This window comes from Heterodontus francisci, chromosome 41 (genome assembly GCF_036365525.1).
Source record: "Heterodontus francisci isolate sHetFra1 chromosome 41, sHetFra1.hap1, whole genome shotgun sequence".
NCBI lineage: Eukaryota > Metazoa > Chordata > Chondrichthyes > Heterodontiformes > Heterodontidae > Heterodontus > Heterodontus francisci.
In genome coordinates this window covers 7,211,727-7,233,935 of record NC_090411.1, presented here as the reverse complement: position 1 = coordinate 7,233,935, position 22,209 = coordinate 7,211,727, and the positions used below count along the sequence as shown (strand labels likewise).

General features: G+C 49.9%; 2 non-coding genes and 4 pseudogenes across 2 annotated transcripts; 4 read left to right on the top strand and 2 right to left on the bottom strand.

Annotated features, from left to right (window-relative positions):
- Positions 1–8,954: 8,954 nt before the first annotated feature.
- Positions 8,955–9,652, top strand: LOC137353337 (U3 small nucleolar RNA-associated protein NOL7 pseudogene; annotated as a pseudogene).
- A 4,619-nt stretch (positions 9,653–14,271) lies between these two features.
- Positions 14,272–15,457, top strand: LOC137353336 (U3 small nucleolar RNA-associated protein NOL7-like; annotated as a pseudogene).
- A 598-nt stretch (positions 15,458–16,055) lies between these two features.
- LOC137353773 (U1 spliceosomal RNA) lies at positions 16,056–16,219 on the top strand. Its single transcript, XR_010969925.1, has one exon. It is a non-coding gene; the product is annotated as a U1 spliceosomal RNA (small nuclear RNA).
- Positions 16,220–17,581: 1,362 nt separating this feature from the next.
- LOC137354839 (U2 spliceosomal RNA) lies at positions 17,582–17,708 on the top strand (annotated as a pseudogene).
- A 2,482-nt stretch (positions 17,709–20,190) lies between these two features.
- On the bottom strand, positions 20,191–20,317 carry LOC137354838 (U2 spliceosomal RNA; annotated as a pseudogene).
- Positions 20,318–21,679: 1,362 nt separating this feature from the next.
- On the bottom strand, positions 21,680–21,843 carry LOC137355206 (U1 spliceosomal RNA). Its single transcript, XR_010970842.1, has one exon. It is a non-coding gene; the product is annotated as a U1 spliceosomal RNA (small nuclear RNA).
- Positions 21,844–22,209: the final 366 nt, after the last annotated feature.

Here is a 22,209-nt window from a genome sequence, read left to right as displayed (position 1 = left end):
CCCAGTGAGAAAGACTGAGAAGGATGCCTCATTGTGGCTAAATAAGGAAGTTAAGGATAGTATCAAATTGGAAGAAACACTGCACAATTCTGCAAAGATTAGTGGCAAGTCAGAAGTTTGGACAGATAAGAACCAGCAAAGGATGATTAAAAAAATGGTGAGGGTGAAATTACAATAGAAGCGAAAGCTAGCGAGGAAAACAAAACCAGATACTAAGTTTCTACAAGTATTTATAAAGGAAAGAGTAACTAAAACAAGTGATGGTCCTCCAGAGAGTGAATCTGGGGAATTAATAATGGAAAACAAGGAACTGGCAGAAGCGTTAAACAGGTATTTTGCACCGTCATCACTGTAGAAGACTTCCCAAAGATACTTGATAATCAAGAGGTGAAAGGGAGGGAGAAACTTGAAACAAACAATCACCAAGGAAAGGGGACCGGGAAAACTATTAAACCTAATAAACCAGGACCTGATGGCTTTAGAACATTTTAGAACATTAGAACATTACAGCGCAGTACAGGCCCTTCGGCCCTCGATGTTGCGCCGACCTGTGAAACCATCTGACCTACACTATTCCATTTTCATCCATATGTCTATCCAATGACCACTTAAATGCCCTTAAAGTTGGCGAGTCTACTACTGTTGCAGGCAGGGCGTTCCACGCCCCTACTACTCTCTGAGTAAAGAAACTACCTCTGACATCTGTCCTATATCTATCACCCCTCAACTTAAAGCTATGTCCCCCCGTGTTTGCCATCACCATCCGAGGAAAAAGACTCTCACTATCCACCCTATCTAACCCTCTGATTATCTTATATGTCTCTATTAAGTCACCTCTCCTCCTCCTTCTCTCCAACGAAAACAACCTCAAGTCCCTCAGCCTTTCCTCGTAAGGCCTTCCCTCCATACCAGGCAATATCATAGTAAATCTCCTCTGCATCCTTTCCATAGCTTCCACATCCTTCCTATAATGCGGTGACCAGAACTGCACGCAATACTCCAGGTGCGGTCTCACCAGAGTTTTGTACAGCTGCAGCATGACCTCGTGGCTCCGAAACTCGATCCCCCTACTAATAAAAGCTAACATACCATATGCCTTCTTAACAGCCCTATTAACCTGGGTAGCAACCTTCAGGGATTTATGCACCTGGACACCAAGATCTCTCTGTTCATCTACACTACCAAGAATCTTCCCATTCGCCCAGTACTCTGCATTCCTGTTACTCCTTCCAAAGTGAATCACCTCGCACTTTTCCGCATTAAACTCCATTTGCCATCTCTCAGCCCAGCTCTGCAGCCTATCTATGTCCCTCTGTACCCTACAACATCCTTCGGCACTATCCACAACTCCACCGACCTTAGTGTGATCCGCAAATTTGCTAACCCACCCTTCTACACCCTCTTCCAGGTAATTTATAAAAATGTCAAACAGCAGTGGCCCCAAAACAGATCCTTGCGGTACACCACTAGTAACTAAACTCCAGGATGAACATTTGCCATCAACCACCACCCTCTGTTTTCTTTCAGCTCGCCAATTTCTGATCCAAAGCTCGAAATCACCTTCAACCCCATACTTCCGTATTTTCTGCAATAGCCTACCATGGGGAACCTTATCAAACGCCTTACTGAAATCCATATACACCACATCCACGGCTTTACCCTCATCCACCTGTTTGGTCACCTTCTCGAAAAACTCAATAAGGTTTGTGAGGCACGACCTACCCGTCACAAAACCGTGCTGACTATCGCTAATGAACTTATTCTTTTCAAAATGATTATAAATCCTGTCTCTTCTCACCTTTTCCAACATTTTACCCACAACCGAAGTAAGGCTCACAGGTCTATAATTACCAGGGCTGTCTCTACTCCCCTTCTTGAACAAGGGGACAACATTTGCTATCCTCCAGTCTTCCGGCACTATTCCTGTCGACAATGACGACATAAAGATCAAGGACAAAGGCTCTGCAATCTCCTCTCTGGCTTCCCAGAGAATCCTAGGATAAATCCCATCTGGCCCAGGGGACTTATCTATTTTCACACTTTGCAAAATTGCAACACCTCCTCCTTATGAACCTCAATCCCATCTAGCCTAGTAGTCTGAATCTCAGTATTCTCCTCGACAACATTTTCTTTCTCTACTGTAAATACTGACGAAAAATATTCATTTAACGCTTCCCCTATCTCCTCTGATTCCACACACAACTTGCCACTTCTATCCTTGATTGGCCCTAATCTAACTCTAGTCATTCTTTTATTCCTGATATACCTATAGAAAGCCTTAGGGTTTTCCTTGATCCTATCCGCCAATGACTTCTCGTGATCTCTCCTTGCTCTTCTTAGCTCTCCCTTTAGATCCTTCCTGGCTAGCTTGTAACTCTCAAGCGCCCTAACTGAGCCTTCATGTCTCATCCTAACATAAGCCTTCTTCTTCCTCTTGACAAGTGCTTCAACTTCTTTAGTAAACCACGGCTCCCTCGCTCGACAACTTCCTCCCTGCCTGACAGGTACATACTTATCAAGGACACGCAGTAGCTGCTCCTTGAATAAGCTCCACATTTCGATTGTGCCCATCCCCTGCAGTTTCCTTCCCCATCCTACGCATCCTAAATCTTGCCTAATCGCATCATAATTTCCTTTTCCCCGGCTATAATTCTTGCCCTGCGGTATATACCTGTCCCTGCCCATCGCTAAGGTAAACCTAACCGAATTGTGATCACTATCACCAAAGTGCTCACCTACATCTAAATCTAACACCTGGCCGGGTTCATTACCTAGCACCAAATCCAATGTGGCATCTCCCCTGGTTGGCCTGTCTACATACTGTGTCAGAAAACCCTCCTGCACACACTGGACAAAAACTGACCCATCTAAAGTACTCGAACTATAGTATTTCCAGTCAATATTTGGAAAGTTAAAGTCCCCCATAACAACTACCCTGTTACTCTCGCCCCTGTCGAGAATCATCTTCGCTATCCTTTCCTCTACATCGCTGGAACTATTCGGAGGTCTATAGAAAACTCCCAACAGGGTGACCTCTCCTCTCCTGTTTCTAACCTCGGCCCATACCACCTCAGTAGACGAGTCCTCAAACGTCCTTTCTGCCGCCGTAATACTCTCCTTGATTAACAATGCCACACCCCCCCCTCTTTTACCATCTTCTCTGTTCTTACTGAAACATCTAAATCCCGGAACCTGCAACATCCATTCCTGCCCCTGCCCTACCCATGTCTCCGAAATGGCCACAACATCGAGATCCCAGGTACCAACCCATGCTGCAAGCTCACCCACCTTATTCCGGATGCTCCTGGCGTTGAAGTAGACACACTTTAAACCAAGTTCTTGCTTGCCAGTGCCCTCTTGCGTCCTTGTAACCTTATCCCTGACCTCACTACTCTCAACATCCTGTACACTGGAACTACAATTTAGGTTCCCATTCCCCTGCTGAATTAGTTTAAACCCCCCCGAAGAGCACTAGCAAATCCCACCCCCCCAGGATATTGGTACCCCTCTGGTTCAGGTGAAGACCATCCTGTTTGTAGAGGTGTCACCTACCCCAGAAAGAGCCCCAATTATCCTGGAAACCAAAACCCTCCCTGCTACACCATCCCTGCAGCCACGTGTTCAACTCCTCTCTCTCCCTATTCCTCGCTTCGCTAGCACATGGCACGGGCAACAACCCAGAGATAACAACTCTGTTTGTTCTCGCTCTAAGCTTCCACCCTAGCTCCCTGAATTTCAGCCTTAAATCCCCATCTCTCTTCCTACCTATGTCGTTGGTGTCTATGTGGACCACGACTTGGGGCTGCTCCCCCTCCTCCTTAAGGATCCCAAAAACACGATCCGAGACATCACGAACCCTGGCACCTGGGAGGCAACACACCAACCGTGAGTCTCTCTCGTTCCCACAGAACCTCCTATCTGTTCCCCTAACTATGGAATCCCCAATGACTAATGCTCTGCTCCTCTTCCCCCTTCCCTTCTGAGTAACAGGGACAGACTCTGTGCCAGAGACCTGTACCCCATTGCTTACCCCTGGTAAGTCCCCCCCCCAACAGTATCCAAAACGATATACCTGTTGTTGAGGGAAACGGCCACAGGGGATCCCTGCACTGCCTGCTGGTTCCCTCTCCTTCCCCTGACGGTAACCCATCTACCTACTTCTTTTACTTGAGGTGTGACTACCTCCCTTTCACTCCTCTCAATAACACCCTCCGCCTCCCGAATGATCCGAAGTTCATCCAGCTCCAGTTCCCTAACGCGGTTCTCGAGGAGCTGGAGTTGGGTGCACTTCCCGCAGATGCAGTCAGCAGGGACACTCTTGGCGACCCTTACCTCCCACATTCTGCAGGAGGAACATACAACTGCCTTAACTTCCATTCCCACTATTGTTGGAGGGGAGACATTAGCCAGGTGTACAGCAGATGTCTCATCCTCCAGCATCCGTTCTCTGGTTTGACATTGTGACTGAAAGACATCATAATGTTTCCAGGATAACTGGCATTCACCACCTATGATCAGCTGGGCAGGGTTGTAGGCCAACTGTAGTGCAGTAGCTTCTACTGGGCAAATGGAGTCTCGGACTGGAATTTTACCTGCTCAAAATGGGCGTCCGAGGCGAAAAATGGCAGTCGATATCGGGTCCCCGACATTATTACTCCCAATCACCATTTGACATGGGTCGGACGGTGGGAGAGATTGAGGTGCTGATCGCTGTCCACTTTGCAGCAATTAAGGGCCAATTGAGATAGTCTAGAATTCAATTGACAGCCATTTTACGTCAGCTGTCACATTTTGTGCCAGGCAAACGAGTCAAACGGGGAGTTGGGAACTCGGCAGCTTTGAAAGAGCGGCAACCAGTGCATCTGTGAAGGAGTTGGAGGTACTGTTTTTTTATTTCACTCTGATAGATTTGTGTGCTGTTTTGAAGGTTGGGACTGTTTTTGCTGGTTCACCAGGGTTCACCTGAGTGATTGAAACTCCTGGTAGGGCCACAGCATCACTGATTTATTCTGTGTAGGAGAGGGGGGGTTCTGAGTGCCTGTCCTTGCAGCAGACTGCAAATACCTGTCCTTTTAACATCTTTGGGACACTGCAGCCATGGGAATTGTCCACTCTGGAGGCAGCTCACCTCTTGAGGAAGACTACGCCACAAAGAGGGACAGGAGGGCAAATGTCCAGTGTAATCAGCAACCTGCTGGCCAAGTGCAGCCTGGTAATGGGGGAGGGGCAGAAGGTCACAGAGTGCGCCAGGAGCAACCACCTGTGAGGAAATGAGCCTACCCAGCAGGCAGGGTCTATTGCCCGCGATTGAGCCTTCTTCAAATGTCAGAGCACCAGTTCCCAAAACTGCACCTGTCCCGAGAGACTGGCATATCCCTGAGATGCTGGCAGCAGAGGTCGCTTCCAACTGCGTGGGTGGCCATCCAACGTCAGCCCCACTGAAGCTAACAGTCGCTCTGAACTTCTATGCATCAGGTCCTTCCTGGCCTCATCAGGAGTGTGCAATCATCAGCGCATCACTACATTGCTACATTACCACTACAGGTGGTAACTGATACCATATTCAGGCATGCCAACAGATTCATCAGGTTCCAGACAGACTCCGCCAGTCAGGCTGAGAGCACCAGAGGATTCAGCACCGTCGCTGGGTTCCCCGTGGTCCAAGGAGTCATTGATTGCACACATGTGGCCATTCGAGCACCTACAGGTCAATCAGGGCCTTCATTAATCGAAAGGGGTTTCATTCAATGAATGTGCAACTTGTCTGTGATCACTGTATATTGCAAGTGTGTGCTCGTTATCCTGGAAGCAGTCACGGTGCATTCATTCTCCAGAACTCCCAGGCGCCAGCACTATTCAGCACCCCTCCACCCAGCCCCCCCGAGTGCCTGCAAGGATGGATACTTGGTGACAGGGGATACCCGCTGACGACATGGCTGATGACACCAGTGAGGAACCCACAGAATGAAGCAGAGGAACGGTACAATGCAAGCCATGCGACCACCAGAGTCACGATTGAGCAGACCATGGGTCTTCTGAAAATGAGATTTAAGTATCTCAATCGCACAGGTGGTGCCCTACAGTACTCGCCAGCAAGGGTATGTTGCATTGTTGTCGTCTGCTGTGCCTTCCATAACCTGGTGCTGCAGTGGAGGGGGAGGGGGGGGAAGAGGGGAAGAGACGCTGGAAGATGACGACGACGTTGTTCAGCGCGAGGCATCCTCAGAAGAGGATGTTGAAACGGCTGAGGATGAGGAGGAGGGGGCACAGCCACCTGAATAGCAGGGGGAGGGAGCTGGAGGTTTGCAGGAGTTGAGTACAAGGGAGTCCCAGGAGGCTCTAATACTCAGGAGTTTTTCCTGAACGGAGGCTCGTCACCCAGTGACTGACATGTCCGTGTGAAATGAGGCATTCTCATCAGCTGGAAGCACAGAAGCACTCACCTGCTGGTGGAAATCTCAGCTGCAATGGCCTGCCTTTCCCTCAAACACCACAAGGCCCGAATACACCACCTCCCCAAGTCTCCGTCTCATGCAGAACAAGATGGCCTAAAACATCAGCGTCGACTTATGACAGATGAAAATGCCAAGTGAAAAATGTAACAATTTTCCATGAAGTATAACAGCAAATAAATATTTACAAATTGTACCAGTGACACCGCCGTTCTGATAGTTTGAAACGTTTGCGAGTGCTCACACATGTGGACGACCCCTCGCAGCCAGTCACGGCAGAGGCAGGTGGCTGTTCAGGCTGCCCTGTGGCTTTGGATGACTTTGGCGGGTGTCCTCTGCCTGCCCGAGGTCGTGAGGGCCCCGGCCTGTTGAGGTGACCCTGAGCAGTCTCAGGACCACCCTCAGACACCCTGGGATTATAAGGTGATGTCGTCACTGGCAGAGGGGGCAAAGAGCTTCGGAATGTATCAGGAGCGCCCGGAGAGGAGTCCCCATATGCATTCTGCTGTTGCTCCTGTGCCCTCTTAAACCTCGATTTGGCCTCCCTGCTGACCTCAGAGGGATGTTGGGTTGGCCACCCCGCCATCGGTCCGGGCCCTCTTCTCCTGTGGAGACACTTGGCAATTAGTTCAGTCCCTTGACTTGAAAGAGCACCCACTCACCCCTCGTGCTGCATGCTACATCTGGAACCAATGCCATTGAGGTGCATGGATGGCACACCTCTGCATCATTGGGTATCTCAGATGTGCCCAGTACATGGCCCAAGGCAGTGATGCAGCCAATCACTGAAGATGGATGGCTTTGACTTTGAAGCATCAGCACCCAGTGACCCTCCCGTATCAGTTAAAAGCTGCGATGACTGCGGAATGCCCCTTACCCTGGCAGAGCACAGAAGTCATTGACCCGCTTGCGGCACTGGAGCCGTGTCCTCACTACTCCGCGGCTGCTGACCCCCTCCGCTACCTCCAGCCACGCCTTCTTGGTGACTTGGGGAGACCTCCTCCTTCCGTCTGATGGGAAGAGGACCTCCTGCCTTGCCTCAGCCCCCTGGAGGAGGACATGCAGGGAGTCTTCAGAGAACCTAGGTGCCATGCGGTGGCATCTCTCTGCCATTGCCACAAGCGGGTTCTGGTCTGTCTCTGGTATATTCATGTTTACTGGAGGGGTGGCCCCTTTCATTCCTGTTGCACTCCTTTCACCCTCAGGCAGCTCTATTCCTTCTTCTAATATGCTGTTCCTCAAAACATCCTACTTGCTGCAGGTAAGCCTCTCAGAGCCAGTGAGGTTGCTGAAAGCCCTTTTAAATGGCTTTCAGCACCTTCTTCCGGCTCCAGCTCCGCCCCCGACACTCACCCTCCCACCCGTGCCCTTTTCTGTCATAAATACACTGCCGAGCCACTAATTGGTCACTGAGCGCTCGATCGCCGTGGCAGCTGAGCGCGGAGCGGGAGCAACCTTGGCACCTGCTTCTGCCTCCAGGAACGTGGACCCACCGGGACAAGTAAAATTCTGGCCTCAGTCACCTCCTGGATGCAGCAATGGACAGCAACACGTTGGCTATGTCGCCTGTTCTGTTGGTGCGGGTTATTTCCCATGCGTGTCTACAACCTGAATATTGCTGAAAACAGAGAAATTTTGTCAAAGCTTTTCGTCTTGCACTCATCAGGACAACTCGCAAGCATAAGGGAAGCAACAAGTTTATACTGTATGAGCAGAGAGTGCTGATTGGTTGGCAAGTGGACTGTGATCGGTAGAGGCGTTGCCGTGCAGAATGCACCAGTTTATGGTGACTGACAGTTAACTGCCAAGCTTTGTTTGAAATTTAAAGCGGGCAGTTTGACTCTGATTGGTCAAGGCATTGCCTGAGGAATGAAGCAGCAAATGGCTGTCACATATTTTGTTTACCTGAAATAGGCGCAGTGTGTATACATGTTCTTTCTGTCTGCAAAGAACAGGGCCCTGTGTATTAATATATGTAGCTTCCAGTACATGCAAATGCGCCACACAAATTTCAAACAAAGCTTGGCAGTTAACTGTCAGTCACGATAAAACTGTCAACGCCTCTACCAATCAGAGTCCACTTGCCAACCGATCAGCAGTCTCTTCTTATACTGTATTAATTTGTTGCTTCCCTTACATTGGTATTCTTTCAGGTTGTCCTGATGAGTGCAAGAAGAAAAGCTTCGACAAAATGTCTCTGTCTTCTTCAACCTTTTAATGTGGCTTCTCCTCACATTATTTACCGGCTATGTGGACAATGATCATACTGCAGAGAGTAAGATAGATTGCAAAGCCAGAGTTAAACAAAGGGAGGTGGGTTTGCTCCCTTTGGGAAACCGGTGAAATATTTCAAGCAAAGGCAGCGAATGTGACAAGTGAGGAAGACTTGACGGCCAGAACTCGCTCCCTACGTCCCTATTGGTGTTGAGGTGCAAAACTTGAAAAGTGCTTTTTCGAAGGCATCAGATTGTGAACGGTGTTTGAAAGGAAGAGAAGCCAAGCATGTCCTTCCTTTGTTTGCAATGTCTACGTCTAGGGATTTCTTTCCGGAAAACGCCTCGCGGCCTGAAGGAGAATGGCATGGAAGTTGGTTCTGTGAAGAGTCAAGAGAGCCGGGAAATGTTGGCCGAGATCAGCCCAGAGGAAGAGGACGAAGCGCCGGAGGAGGTGACTTTCAGCAGCGCCCGGGAGGAAGCTGAAAAGAGCATGAAAGCGCCGCTGGAGAGCGTGAGGAGAGACAAAGCTTTGCTGAAGGAGAAAAGAAGAAGAAAGGAGCAATTATTCAAAGAGCAAAAGAAGTGCAAGTCGCTTCCAGATGGCATTCTTTAAGAGATTACTTCAGTCCGAGAAAAGAATGACCAGGCACCTGACTCAAGTAAAGAAGGTGATGATTGTAATTATGTGCAGCAACCTGAGGAAGATAGTGGATTGAAGGAAGATGTTGAAGAATGTGTGGATACCAGATGGAAGGAGAGCTCCATGGCCATTCCATTAAAGGATCAAGGCCAAACAAAGCAGCAGGTTGAAAATGCCAGATTAATGATCGACTGTATGGCCCAGGCAGCAGGAGAGGCAGTGTCAATGAATACTTCTCACTTGCAAACAAGAAAGCTCAACAGAAAAAACCAGCAATGCAGTTTGTCAACAAATCCTGGGGAGCAGAACTTCAACAAAAATCTGGAAAGTTTCGAAAGTTGTAGATTCAGCATCTGGCTCTTTAAATCAGTTCATTTTAGCCCTATCTAAAAGTTAACAGTTAGTTTAGTGTATGTTACCTGGGCCCACTGCCCTCCCCCAGCCACACCTGCTCTTTGTTTTCTCAATGAAATTGATCCGGATGAAACTGACGAGCACAGCTGCCGATACTTCAATCTCCGATCCTGCTGTCTTCACAGTCCAGAGTGTCTGCAACCACGGCATGCGGTAAGTCCATTGAGGTGAAGAAGGAGCTGCGGGACCCGAGAGAAGTCCTGTGAAAAGGTGCCCCGAACACCCAAAACATCCACGAACGGCCCCCCCGGCCGCAACTTCAAAGCGCCCGCGGGAGATGGCTCGGAGAGCATCTGCAGCGCACTGTCGGCAATGCTGCATGCCTTTATTTAAACCACTGCAAAAAAAAAACCCTTAGCAAATGTAATCACCTCTAAGTCTGCCAAATGATGCTTCACCTCCCGAAGGACGTGGATGAGCTTTCCGGACGTCGATGGTGGGCACTGAGGAAATGGCTTATTACCTGCACCAGATTCCACCCCCCCTCCCCCCCCCCCCTTTACCCCCCTTCCACCCCCCCCCCACCCCCGTCCCCTTCCCTGCTCCACCCTCTCAGCTCACCCCCTCACAACCCCGTCCCAGCCCGCCCCCCCCTCGCACCATCTTCACCCCGCACCCCCTTCCCCTGCACCCCCCCCCACCCCCTCCCTCTACCCCTCCCCCTTGCATCCCCTCCTCCCACCGGCACCATCCTACACCTGTGTAGGGGCCCCAACAACCCCACTGCCTTGTGGGCGTCTCGGGAGAGTCCAAGGCTAAGGGAGTAAACCCTAACAGAAAATCCGGAGCGGAACCCCGTAGGCGGTCATGTGTCACCTTTGGCATGTTTCCGGCAGTTCCTGCAGCCATACTGGTGCCAAACGTCGTGTCCTGCACTCCTTTGGACCCCACCAGAAAGGCCGAGAGGGGGGTTTTGACGACTGGGCAACTCTCAACCTCCATAAATTTGCCCAGGCATGCGCCATGGAGAGGTCACTCCATAGTTGCCTCACAGCGACTGAAACAACACGGAAGGCAGCAGTTACGGGTTATAAGTCCAGATAAATTGGCGTAGAAACTGGGCGCCACGGGTTGCCTTTGTCGGTGGGAGAGGTCATTGCACCTCACTGGACAGCTACCGCCCGCCTCAAACCGGGCAGCCCCCGGTCAATAAGGTTCTGTCCCGCCACAGTCTGCCTGCTTCAATGGGTGCTTGGAGCTCAGGGTCATTGCCCGAAAGGTGGACTGATACACCGCACCAAACAACATGAAAAAAGGAAAGAAGGTACCAGCCCTTCGCTTTGCAAGCTGGAACGTCAGAACTATGTGTCCTGGCCTGTCGGAAGACCTTACACAAATCAACGATTCTCGGAAGACCGCCATCATTAACAACGAGCTCAGTAGACTCAATGTGGACATTGCAGCACTTCAGGAGACTCGCCTCCCCGCGAGTGGCTCTCTAGCAGAGCAAGACTACACCTTCTTCTGGCAGGGCAGGGATCCTGAAGAACCAAGACAGCATGGAGTGGGCTTCGCCATCAGAAACTCCTTGCTCAGCATGATAGAGCCTCCCTCAAATGGCTCGGAACGCATACTGTCCATCCGACTGCTCACCACCTCTGGTCCAGTACACCTACTCAGCATCTATGCTCCAACACTCTGTTCCGCACCTGAAGCTAAAGACCAGTTCTATGAACAACTCCATAACATCATTAGCAGCATCCCCAACACCGAACACCTATTCCTGCTGGGGGACTTTAATGCCAGGGTTGGGGCCGACCATGACTCATGGCCCTCCTGCCTTGGGCGCTATGGCGTTGGAAGGATGAATGAGAACGGGCAGAGACTGCTTGAGTTGTGTACCTATCATAACCTCTGCATCACCAACTCGTTCTTTCACACTAAACCCTGTCACCAGGTTTCATGGAGGCACCCAAGATCACGTCGTTGGCACCAGCTAGACCTCATTGTCACAAGGCGAGCCGCCTTAAACAGTGTTCAAATCACACGCAGCTTCCACAGTGCGGACTGCGACACCGACCACTCCCTGGTGTGCAGCAAGGTTAGACTCAGACCAAAGAGGTTGCATCATTCCAAGCAGAAGGGCCACCCGCGCATCAACACGAGCAGAATTTCTCACCCACAGCTGTTACAAAAATTTCTAAATTCACTTGTAACAGCCCTTCAAAACACTCCCACAGGGGATGCTGAGACCAAGTGGGCCCACATCAGAGACGCCATCTATGAGTCAGCTTTGACCACCTACGGCAAAAGTGCGAAGAGAAATGCAGACTGGTTTCAATCTCATAATGAAGAGCTGGAACCTGTCATAGCCGCTAAGCGCATTGCACTTTTGAACTACAAGAAAGCCCCCAGCGATTTAACATCCGCAGCACTTAAAGCAGCCAGAAGTACTGCACAAAGAACAGCTAGGCGTTGCGCAAACGACTACTGGCAACACCTATGCAGTCATATTCAGCTGGCCTCAGACACCGGAAACATCAGAGGAATGTATGATGGCATGAAGAGAGCTCTTGGGCCAACCATCAAGAAGATCACCCCCCTCAAATCTAAATCGGGGGACATAATCACTGACCAACGCAAACAGATGGACCGCTGGGTTGAGCACTACCTAGAACTGTACTCCAGGGAGAATGCTGTCACTGAGACTGCCCTCAATGCAGCCCAGCCTCTACCAGTCATGGATGAGCTGGACATACAGCCAACCAAATCGGAACTCAGTGATGCCATTGATTCCCTAGCCAGCGGAAAAGCCCCTGGGAAGGACAGCATTACCCCTGAAATAATCAAGAGTGCCAAGCCTGCTATACTCTCAGCACTACATGAACTGCTATGCCTGTGCTGGGACGAGGGAGCAGTACCCCAGGACATGCGCGATGCCAACATCATCACCCTCTATAAAAACAAAGGTGACCGCGGTGACTGAATCTCCCTGCTCAGCATAGTGGGGAAAGTCTTTGCTCGAGTCGCTCTGAACAGGCTCCAGAAGCTGGCCGAGCGCGTCTACCCTGAGGCACAGTGTGGCTTTCGTGCAGAGAGATCGACTATTGACATGCTGTTCTCCCTTCGTCAGATACAGGAGAAATGCCGTGAACAACAGATGCCCCTCTACATTGCTTTCATTGATCTCACCAAAGCCTTTGACCTCGTCAGCAGACGTGGTCTCTTCAGACTACTAGAAAAGATCGGATGTCCACCAAAGCTACTAAGTATCATCACCTCATTCCATGACAATATGAAAGGCACAATTCAACATGGTGGCTCCTCATCAGAGCCCTTTCCTATCCTGAGTGGTGTGAAACAGGGCTGTGTTCTCGCACCCACACTTTTTGGGATTTTCTTCTCCCTGCTGCTTTCACATGCGTTCAAATCCTCTGAAGAAGGAATTTTCCTCCACACAAGATCAGGGGGCAGGTTGTTCAACCTTGCCCGTCTAAGAGCGAAGTCCAAAGTACGGAAAGTCCTCATCAGAGAACTCCTCTTTGCTGACGATGCTGCTTTAACATCTCACACTGAAGAATGCCTGCAGAGTCTCATCGACAGGTTTGCGTCTGCCTGCAATGAATTTGGCCTAACCATCAGCCTCAAGAAAACGAACATCATGGGGCAGGATGTCAGAAATGCTCCATCCATCAATATTGGCGACCACGCTCTGGAAGTGGTTCAAGAGTTCACCTACCTAGGCTCAACTATCACCAGTAACCTGTCTCTAGATGCAGAAATCAACAAGCGCATGGGTAAGGCTTCCACTGCTATGTTCAGACTGGCCAAGAGAGTGTGGGAAAATGGCGCACTGACACGGAACACAAAAGTCCGAGTGTATCAGGCCTGTGTCCTCAGCACCTTGCTCTACGGCAGCGAGGCCTGGACAACGTATGCCAGCCAAGAGCGACGTCTCAATTCATTCCATCTTCGCTGCCTTCGGAGAATACTTGGCATCAGGTGGCAGGACTATATCTCCAACACAGAAGTCCTTGAAGCGGCCAACATCCCCAGCTTATACACACTACTGAGTCAGCGGCGCTTGAGATGGCTTGGCCATGTGAGCCGCATGGAAGATGGCAGGATCCCCAAAGACACATTGTACAGCGAGCTCGCCACTGGTATCAGACCCACCGGCCGTCCATGTCTCCGTTATAAAGACGTCTGCAAACGCGACATGAAATCGTGTGACATTGATCACAAGTCGTGGGAGTCAGTTGCCAGCATTCGCCAGAGCTGGCGGGCAGCCATAAAGACAGGGCTAAATTGTGGCGAGTCGAAGAGACTTAGTAGTTGGCAGGAAAAAAGACAGAGGCGCAAGGGGAGAGCCAACTGTGCAGCAGCCCCAACAAACAAATTTCTCTGCAGCACCTGTGGAAGAGCCTGTTACTCCAGAATTGGCCTTTATAGCCACTCCAGGCGCTGCTTCACAAACCACTGACCACCTCCAGGCGCGTATCCATTGTCTCTCGAGATAAGGAGGCCCAAAAGAAGTGTATACATGTTCTTTCTGTCTGCAAAGAACAGGGCCCTGTGTATTAATATATGTAGCTTCCAGTACATGCAAATGCGCCACACAAATTTCAAACAAAGCTTGGCAGTTAACTGTCAGTCACGATAAAACTGTCAACGCCTCTACCAATCAGAGTCCACTTGCCAACCGATCAGCAGTCTCTTCTTATACAGTATTAATTTGTTGCTTCCCTTACATTGGTATTCTTTCAGGTTGTCCTGATGAGTGCAAGAAGAAAAGCTTCGACAAAATGTCTCTGTCTTCTTCAACCTTTGAATGTGGCTTCTCCTCACATTATTTACCGGCTATGTGGACAATGATCATACTGCAGAGAGTAAGATAGATTGCAAAGCCAGACTTAAACAAAGGGAGGTGGGTTTGCTCCCTTTGGGAAACCGGTGAAATATTTCAAGCAAAGGCAGTGAATGTGACAAGTGAGGAAGACTTGACGGCCAGAACTCGCTCCCTACGTCCCTATTGGTGTTGAGGTGCAAAACTTGAAAAGTGCTTTTTCGAAGGCATCAGATTGTGAACGGTGTTTGAAAGGAAGAGAAGCCAAGCATTTCCTTCCTTTGTTTGCAATGTCTACGTCTAGGGATTTCTTTCCGGAAAACGCCTCGCGGCCTGAAGGAGAATGGCATGGAAGTTGGTTCTGTGAAGAGTCAAGAGAGCCGGGAAATGTTGGCCGAGATCAGCCCAGAGGAAGAGGACGAAGCGCCGGAGGAGGTGACTTTCAGCAGCGCCCGGGAGGAAGCTGAAAAGAGCATGAAAGCGACGCTGGAGAGCGTGAGGAGAGACAAAGCTTTGCTGAAGGAGAAAAGAAGAAGAAAGGAGCAATTATTCAAAGAGCAAAAGAAGTGCAAGTCGCTTCCAGATGGCATTCTTTAAGAGATTACTTCAGTCCGAGAAAAGAATGACCAGGCACCTGACTCAAGTAAAGAAGGTGATGATTGTAATTCTGTGCAGCAACCTGAGGAAGATAGTGGATTGAAGGAAGATGTTGATGGAAGGAGAGCTCCATGGCCATTCCATTAAAGGATCAAGGCCAAACAAAGCAGCAGGTTGAAAATGCCAGATTAATGATCGACTGTATGGCCCAGGCAGCAGGAGAGGCAGTGTCAATGAATACTTCTCACTTGCAAACAAGAAAGCTTAGCAGAAAAAACCAGCAATGCAGTTTGTCAACAAATCCTGGGGAGCAGAACTTCAACAAAAATCTGGAAAGTTTCGAAAGTTGTAGATTCAGCATCATGGTGTGACTGCAAGATGAGAGAATGGAGCTCGTGAGAAAACTAAAATCTACTCGGGCTCTTAAACAGATGAAATGGGAGGTTTCTTTGGCTGGAAGTAAACTCTGAATTTAGTACATTAATGCTCACCTTCAAGAGGAAGCTCTTTGTCATTTGTGCAGTTAATAGTCCATTGGTTTGAACCGTGTCTTTTGTTATTATACTCAAGGACAGCTGTTAAGATTTGTTTCTGTATAAAGAAGGAAGATTGCTTGAGACTGTTCTAATGTATATAATCTCTAATCTTTCTAAAATATTTAATGGACATGAAAAAAAAGCCTCGCGGCCTGAAGGAAGGCAGCTGAGGGAGGGGGAGGGTGCTGATTTCCTATTAAGGGCATTATGCAAATAGCATTGCAGGCTCTGGATCCGTGCGGCATTTTGTCGGAAGGTGTAATGAATGATAGAGTGCAATATTTGCCAAGAACTGACATGTGCGAAGAGCAGCAGATTGTGAATGGAGTGTCAAGGTGATGTGTAAAAATGGAGTGTTTGAGACCGTAAGAGGTGGTGTGTGATGTCAGGTGGCAGTGTGTGAGAACATTTAGCATACTTACCTGGCAGGGGAGAGACCATGATCAAGAAGGTGGTTCTCCCAGGACGAGGCTAGCCCATTGCACTTCGGGTGTGCTGACGCCTGCGATGTCCCCAAATGCGGGATACTCGACTGCAAAATTTGTGGTAGTGGGGGACTGCGTTCGCGCTCTCCCCTGGTTTTACAATGCAAAGTTAGATCTTACAGTGCATCTTTCTTAATTGCTTTCATCGCTATCTTTTGTTGCTAATGTTATTTTCTAACTTCTCTTTCATTTCTTCGCCACACGCTCAGCATGTGGTGTCAGCATTTTTTCTCTCCATTGCTCCTCACAACCTGCTCATTCATCAGCTGCCACAGGCTCACGTTCTTACTCTACGTGCTGCCCCATTCCCCACTCCAACCCAGCGCCACGCCGCTCACCCGACCCATCTTACACTTTATCGCCACGTACAAAATGGACCCTGTCTGCACACACACCATCTTCAAACCTCTACATCAAGCTTGGCACAAAAAAACTTACACAACCTCCCCCTCATCCTTGTGCCCACTTTTCTGTGCCGCGGTATCAAGCTCTGCCTGCAACCCAACTACGCAAACACCAAGTCTCACTACCTGCTCACCTTCTATCTGGTCCCCATCTTGCCAGGGATGGGTCTGGTCTGCCCACATTGCCCCAGAATGCTCCATCCACTTCCACTCTGCCCTACCACCTATCCCTCCTGGAAAGGTTTCTGCACAAAAACACCTTTCACCACCAATCCAGGCCTCGCTGACGTACAGCAAGGTACTGAGGACACAGGCGTGATACACTCGGACTTTTGTCTTCCGTGTCAGTGCGCCATTTTCTCTTGGCCAGTCTCGACATAGCAGTGGAACCCTTTCCCATGCGCTTGTTGATTTCTGCATCGAGAGGTTACTGGTGATAGTTGAGCCGAGGTAGGTGAACTCTTGAACCACTTCCAGAACGTGGTCGCCGATATTCATGGACGGAGCATTTCTGATGTCCTGTCCCATGTTGTTCGTTTTCTTGAGGCTGATGGTTAGGCCAAATTCGTTGCAGGCAGCCACAAACCTGTCGATGAGACTCTGCAGACACTCTTCAGTGTGAGATGTTCATGCAGCATCGTCAGACTGAGGACTTTCCGTACTTCACTTTTAGACGGGCAAGGTTGAACAACCTGCCACCTGAGCTTGTGTGGAGGAAAATTCTTGAACTCGTGTGAGAGCAGCAGGGAGAAGAAAATCCCAAACAGTGTAGGTGCGAGAACACAGCCCTGTTTCACGCCACTCAGAATAGGAAAGGGGTCTGATGAGGCGCCGCTATGCTGAATCGTGCCTTTCATATTGTCATGGAATGAGGTGATGATACTTAGCAGCTTTGGTGGACATCCGATCTTTTCGAGTAGTCTGAAGAGACCACGTTTGCTGACGAGGTCAAAGGCTATGGTGAGATCAATAAAAGCAACGTAGAGGGGCATCTGTTGTTCGCGGCATTTCTCCTGTAGCTGACGAAGGGAGAACAGCATGTCAATGGTCGATCTCTATGCTCGAAAGCCACACTGTGCCTCAGGATTTTTGGAGCAAGGAGATGGAATCGGAGCTTGCCCCGTCCACTCCACGCATCGACCTGGTACTGCAGTATCTCTGGGAACGGTGCACCTCCCTTTCCACCGCTGCTGCTACACTTCAAAATACAAAACCACGGACAACCATCCCGTCAAAGCTGGCACAGTTTAAACAGCTACTCACAAACGGCTAAATCCATAAGATCATGCATACCCTTCAAATGCTTGAAAGCTAAAACATACACTCAACAATCAAACAACCCATTACTCCGCCACATTCATCTATTTACGCACACAAAACTTACACACACAGCGTGCAAACAATAAAACTCTGCGCAAACCTACGAACCAATTTAAGCTGCAGCCAGCACAAAGGGAGCCGCAGTACAAGGAAATAAACCACAACCAGCCCAATGTGACCAGGCCCATCCTTCGCAACACCGGGGACAGATAGAACCTCAGCACGTAGTGACACTTGGAGTTTGCGTACTGGGGATCGACACATAGCTTGATGCAGCCGCACACGAAGGTGGTCATCAGTCCCGTCAAGGAGGACCTCCAAGAGGTGAAGTGCCAGCAGGCCTCGGTCTTTGCCAAGGAGGCCTCCAAGATCATCTTCCGGTCCAGAGTCCGCTCCATCGAGCAGGATGAGACGTGCTCGCGTTACTTCTTCCAAAAGGTACACAGAGAGAGCTCTGTTATCAGCAGCCTGAAGGAAGAAGATGGCTCGGTAACGTCTTCGCAGTCCGACATACTAAGGATCAGCAAATCCTTTTATGCTGGGCTGTATGACGCAAAGCCCACAGACAGCAGAGCCTCCCAGTCCTTCCTGTCATCTATCACAGAGGTCTTCGATGACAGCAGGAGGGAGGGACTGGACAAGCCGCTAACTCTGGACGAGCTGACAAAGGCCGTCGAGTCTTTCGAGACGAGTAAAACCCCCGGGAGCGACGGCTTACCGGTCGAGTGGTACTCGGCCCTGTGGGACTGGGTCGGCCCGGACCTGCTGGAAGTATACGAGAGTATGCTCCTGGCCGGCAGCATGTCAGAATCCATGAGAAAAGGCATCATCACCCTCATTTACAAGCAGAAGGGGGAGAGGGCAGAAATCAGAAATTGGCGGCCCATCTCACTGCTTAATGTTGATTACAAGATTCTGTCCAAAGTCATAGCCAGTCGAGTCAAGTCTGCTCTGGAGTTGGTGATTCACCCCGATCAGACCTGTACTGTACCCGGCAGGAAGATCTCTGATAGTCTCGCGCAACTCAGGGATACGATCGCCTACGTACGGGACAGGAGAGTGGACACCTGCCTCATCAGCCTGGACCAGGAGAAGGCTTTTGACAGGATATCGCACACCTACATGATGGACGTGCTTTCCAAAATGGGGTTTGGGGAGGGAATCTGCAATTGGATCCAACTGCTCTACACAAACATCAGTAGCGCAGTCTCAATCAACGGGTGGGAATCAGAAAGTTTCCCGATCAAATCTGGAGTCAGACAGGGCTGTCCTCTGTCCCCGGTCTTGTTTGTTTGCTGTATTGAACCCTTTGCTGAGTCTATTAGGAAGGATGCGAGCATAAGAGGGGTGACAATCCCAGGCAGCAGAGGCACTCAGGTCAAAACCTCCCTGTACATGGATGACGTCGCCGTTTTCTGCTCGGATCCGCTGTCCGTGCGCAGACTGATGAGCATCTGCGACCAGTTCGAACTGGCCTCGGGAGCCAAAGTCAACCACGGCATGAGCGAGGCCATGTTCTTTGGCAACTGGGCTGACCGATCCCTTGTCCCCTTCACCGTCAGGTCAGATTACCTGAAGGTGCTGGGGATATGGTTCGAAAGGCCCGGGGCGTGCACCAAAACATGGGAGGAGCGAGTAGCCAAGGTACGACAAAAGTTGGGCATGTGGGGGCAGCGATCTCTCTCCATTGTGGGTAAGAACCTGGTCATCAGGTGCGAGGCGCTCACGTTGTTGCTCTATGTGGCGCAGGTCTGGCCCATACCCCACTCCTGCGCCGTGGCAGTCACCCGAGCTATTTTCCGCTTCGTCTGGGGATCTAAAATGGACCGGGTCCGGAGGGACACGATGTTCAAATCTCTGGACAAGGGCGGGAAAAATGTACCCAACGTGGCCCTCATCCTGATGACCACCTTCGTGTGCGGCTGCATCAAGCTATGTGTCGATCCCCAGTACGCAAACTCCAAGTGTCACTACGTGCTGAGGTTCTATCTGTCCCCGGTGTTGCGAAGGATGGGCCTGGTCACATTGGGCTGGTTGTGGTTTATTTCCTTGTACTGCGGCTCCCTTTGTGCTGGCTGCAGCTTAAATTGGTTCGTAGGTTTGCGCAGAGTTTTATTGTTTGCACGCTGTGTGTGTAAGTTTTGTGTGCGTAAATAGATGAATGTGGCGGAGTAATGGGTTGTTTGATTGTTGAGTGTATGTTTTAGCTTTCAAGCATTTGAAGGGTATGCATGATCTTATGGATTTAGCCGTTTGTGAGTAGCTGTTTAAACTGTGCCAGCTTTGACGGGATGGTTGTCCGTGGTTTTGTATTTTGAAGTGTAGCAGCAGCGGTGGAAAGGGAGGTGCACCGTTCCCAGAGATACTGCAGTACCAGGTCGATGCGTGGAGTGGACGGGGCAAGCTCCGATTCCATCTCCTTGCTCCAAAAATCCTGAGGCACAGTGTGGCTTTCGAGCATAGAGATCGACCATTGACATGCTGTTCTCCCTTCGTCAGCTACAGGAGAAATGCCGCGAACAACAGATGCCCCTCTACGTTGCTTTTATTGATCTCACCATAGCCTTTGACCTCGTCAGCAAACGTGGTCTCTTCAGACTACTCGAAAAGATCGGATGTCCACCAAAGCTGCTAAGTATCATCACCTCATTCCATGACAATATGAAAGGCACGATTCAGCATAGCGGCGCCTCATCAGACCCCTTTCCTATTCTGAGTGGCGTGAAACAGGGCTGTGTTCTCGCACCTACACTGTTTGGGATTTTCTTCTCCCTGCTGCTCTCACACGAGTTCAAGAATTTTCCTCCACACAAGCTCAGGTGGCAGGTTGTTCAACCTTGCCCGTCTAAAAGTGAAGTACGGAAAGTCCTCAGTCTGACGATGCTGCATGAACATCTCACACTGAAGAGTGTCTGCAGAGTCTCATCGACAGGTTTGTGGCTGCCTGCAACGAATTTGGCCTAACCATCAGCCTCAAGAAAACGAACAACATGGGACAGGACATCAGAAATGCTCCGTCCATGAATATCGGCGACCACGTTCTGGAAGTGGTTCAAGAGTTCACCTACCTCGGCTCAACTATCACCAGTAACCTCTCGATGCAGAAATCAACAAGCGCATGGGAAAGGGTTCCACTGCTATGTCGAGACTGGCCAAGAGAAAATGGCGCACTGACACGGAAGACAAAAGTCCGAGTGTATCACGCCTGTGTCCTCAGTACCTTGCTGTACGTCAGCGAGGCCTGGATTGGTGGTGAAAGGTGTTTTTGTGCAGAAACCTTTCCAGGAGGGATAGGTGGTAGGGCAGAGTGGAAGTGGATGGAGCATTCTGGGGCAATGTGGGCAGACCAGACCCATCCCTGGCAAGATGGGGACCAGATAGAAGGTGAGCAGGTAGTGAGACTTGGTGTTTGCGTAGTTGGGTTGCAGGCAGAGCTTGATACCGCGGCACAGAAAAGTGGGCACAAGGATGAGGGGGAGGTTGTGTAAGTTTTTTTGTGCCAAGCTTGATGTAGAGGTTTGAAGATGGTGTGTGTGCAGACAGGGTCCATTTTGTACGTGGCGATAAAGTGTAAGATGGGTCGGGTGAGCGGCGTGGCGCTGGGTTGGAGTGGGGAATGGGGCAGCACGTAGAGTAAGAACGTGAGCCTGTGGCAGCTGATGAATGAGCAGGTTGTGAGGAGCAATGGAGAGAAAAAATGCTGACACCACATGCTGAGCGTGTGGCGAAGAAATGAAAGAGAAGTTAGAAAATAACATTAGCAACAAAAGATAGCGATGAAAGCAATTAAGAAAGATGCACTGTAAGATCTAACTTTGCATTGTAAAACCAGGGGAGAGCGCGAACGCAGTCCCCCACTACCACAAATTTTGCAGTCGAGTATCCCGCATTTGGGGACATCGCAGGCGTCAGCACACCCGAAGTGCAATGGGCTAGCCTCGTCCTGGGAGAACCACCTTCTTGATCATGGTCTCTCCCCTGCCAGGTAAGTATGCTAAATGTTCTCACACACTGCCACCTGACATCACACACCACCTCTTACGGTCTCAAACACTCCATTTTTACACATCACCTTGACACTCCATTCACAATCTGCTGCTCTTCGCACATGTCAGTTCTTGGCAAATATTGCACTCTATCATTCATTACACCTTCCGACAAAATGCCGCACGGATCCAGAGCCTGCAATGCTATTTGCATAATGCCCTTAATAGGAAATCAGCACCCTCCCCCTCCCTCAGCTGCCTTCCTTCAGGCCGCGAGGCTTTTTTTTCATGTCCATTAAATATTTTAGAAAGATTAGAGATTATATACATTAGAACAGTCTCAAGCAATCTTCCTTCTTTATACAGAAACAAA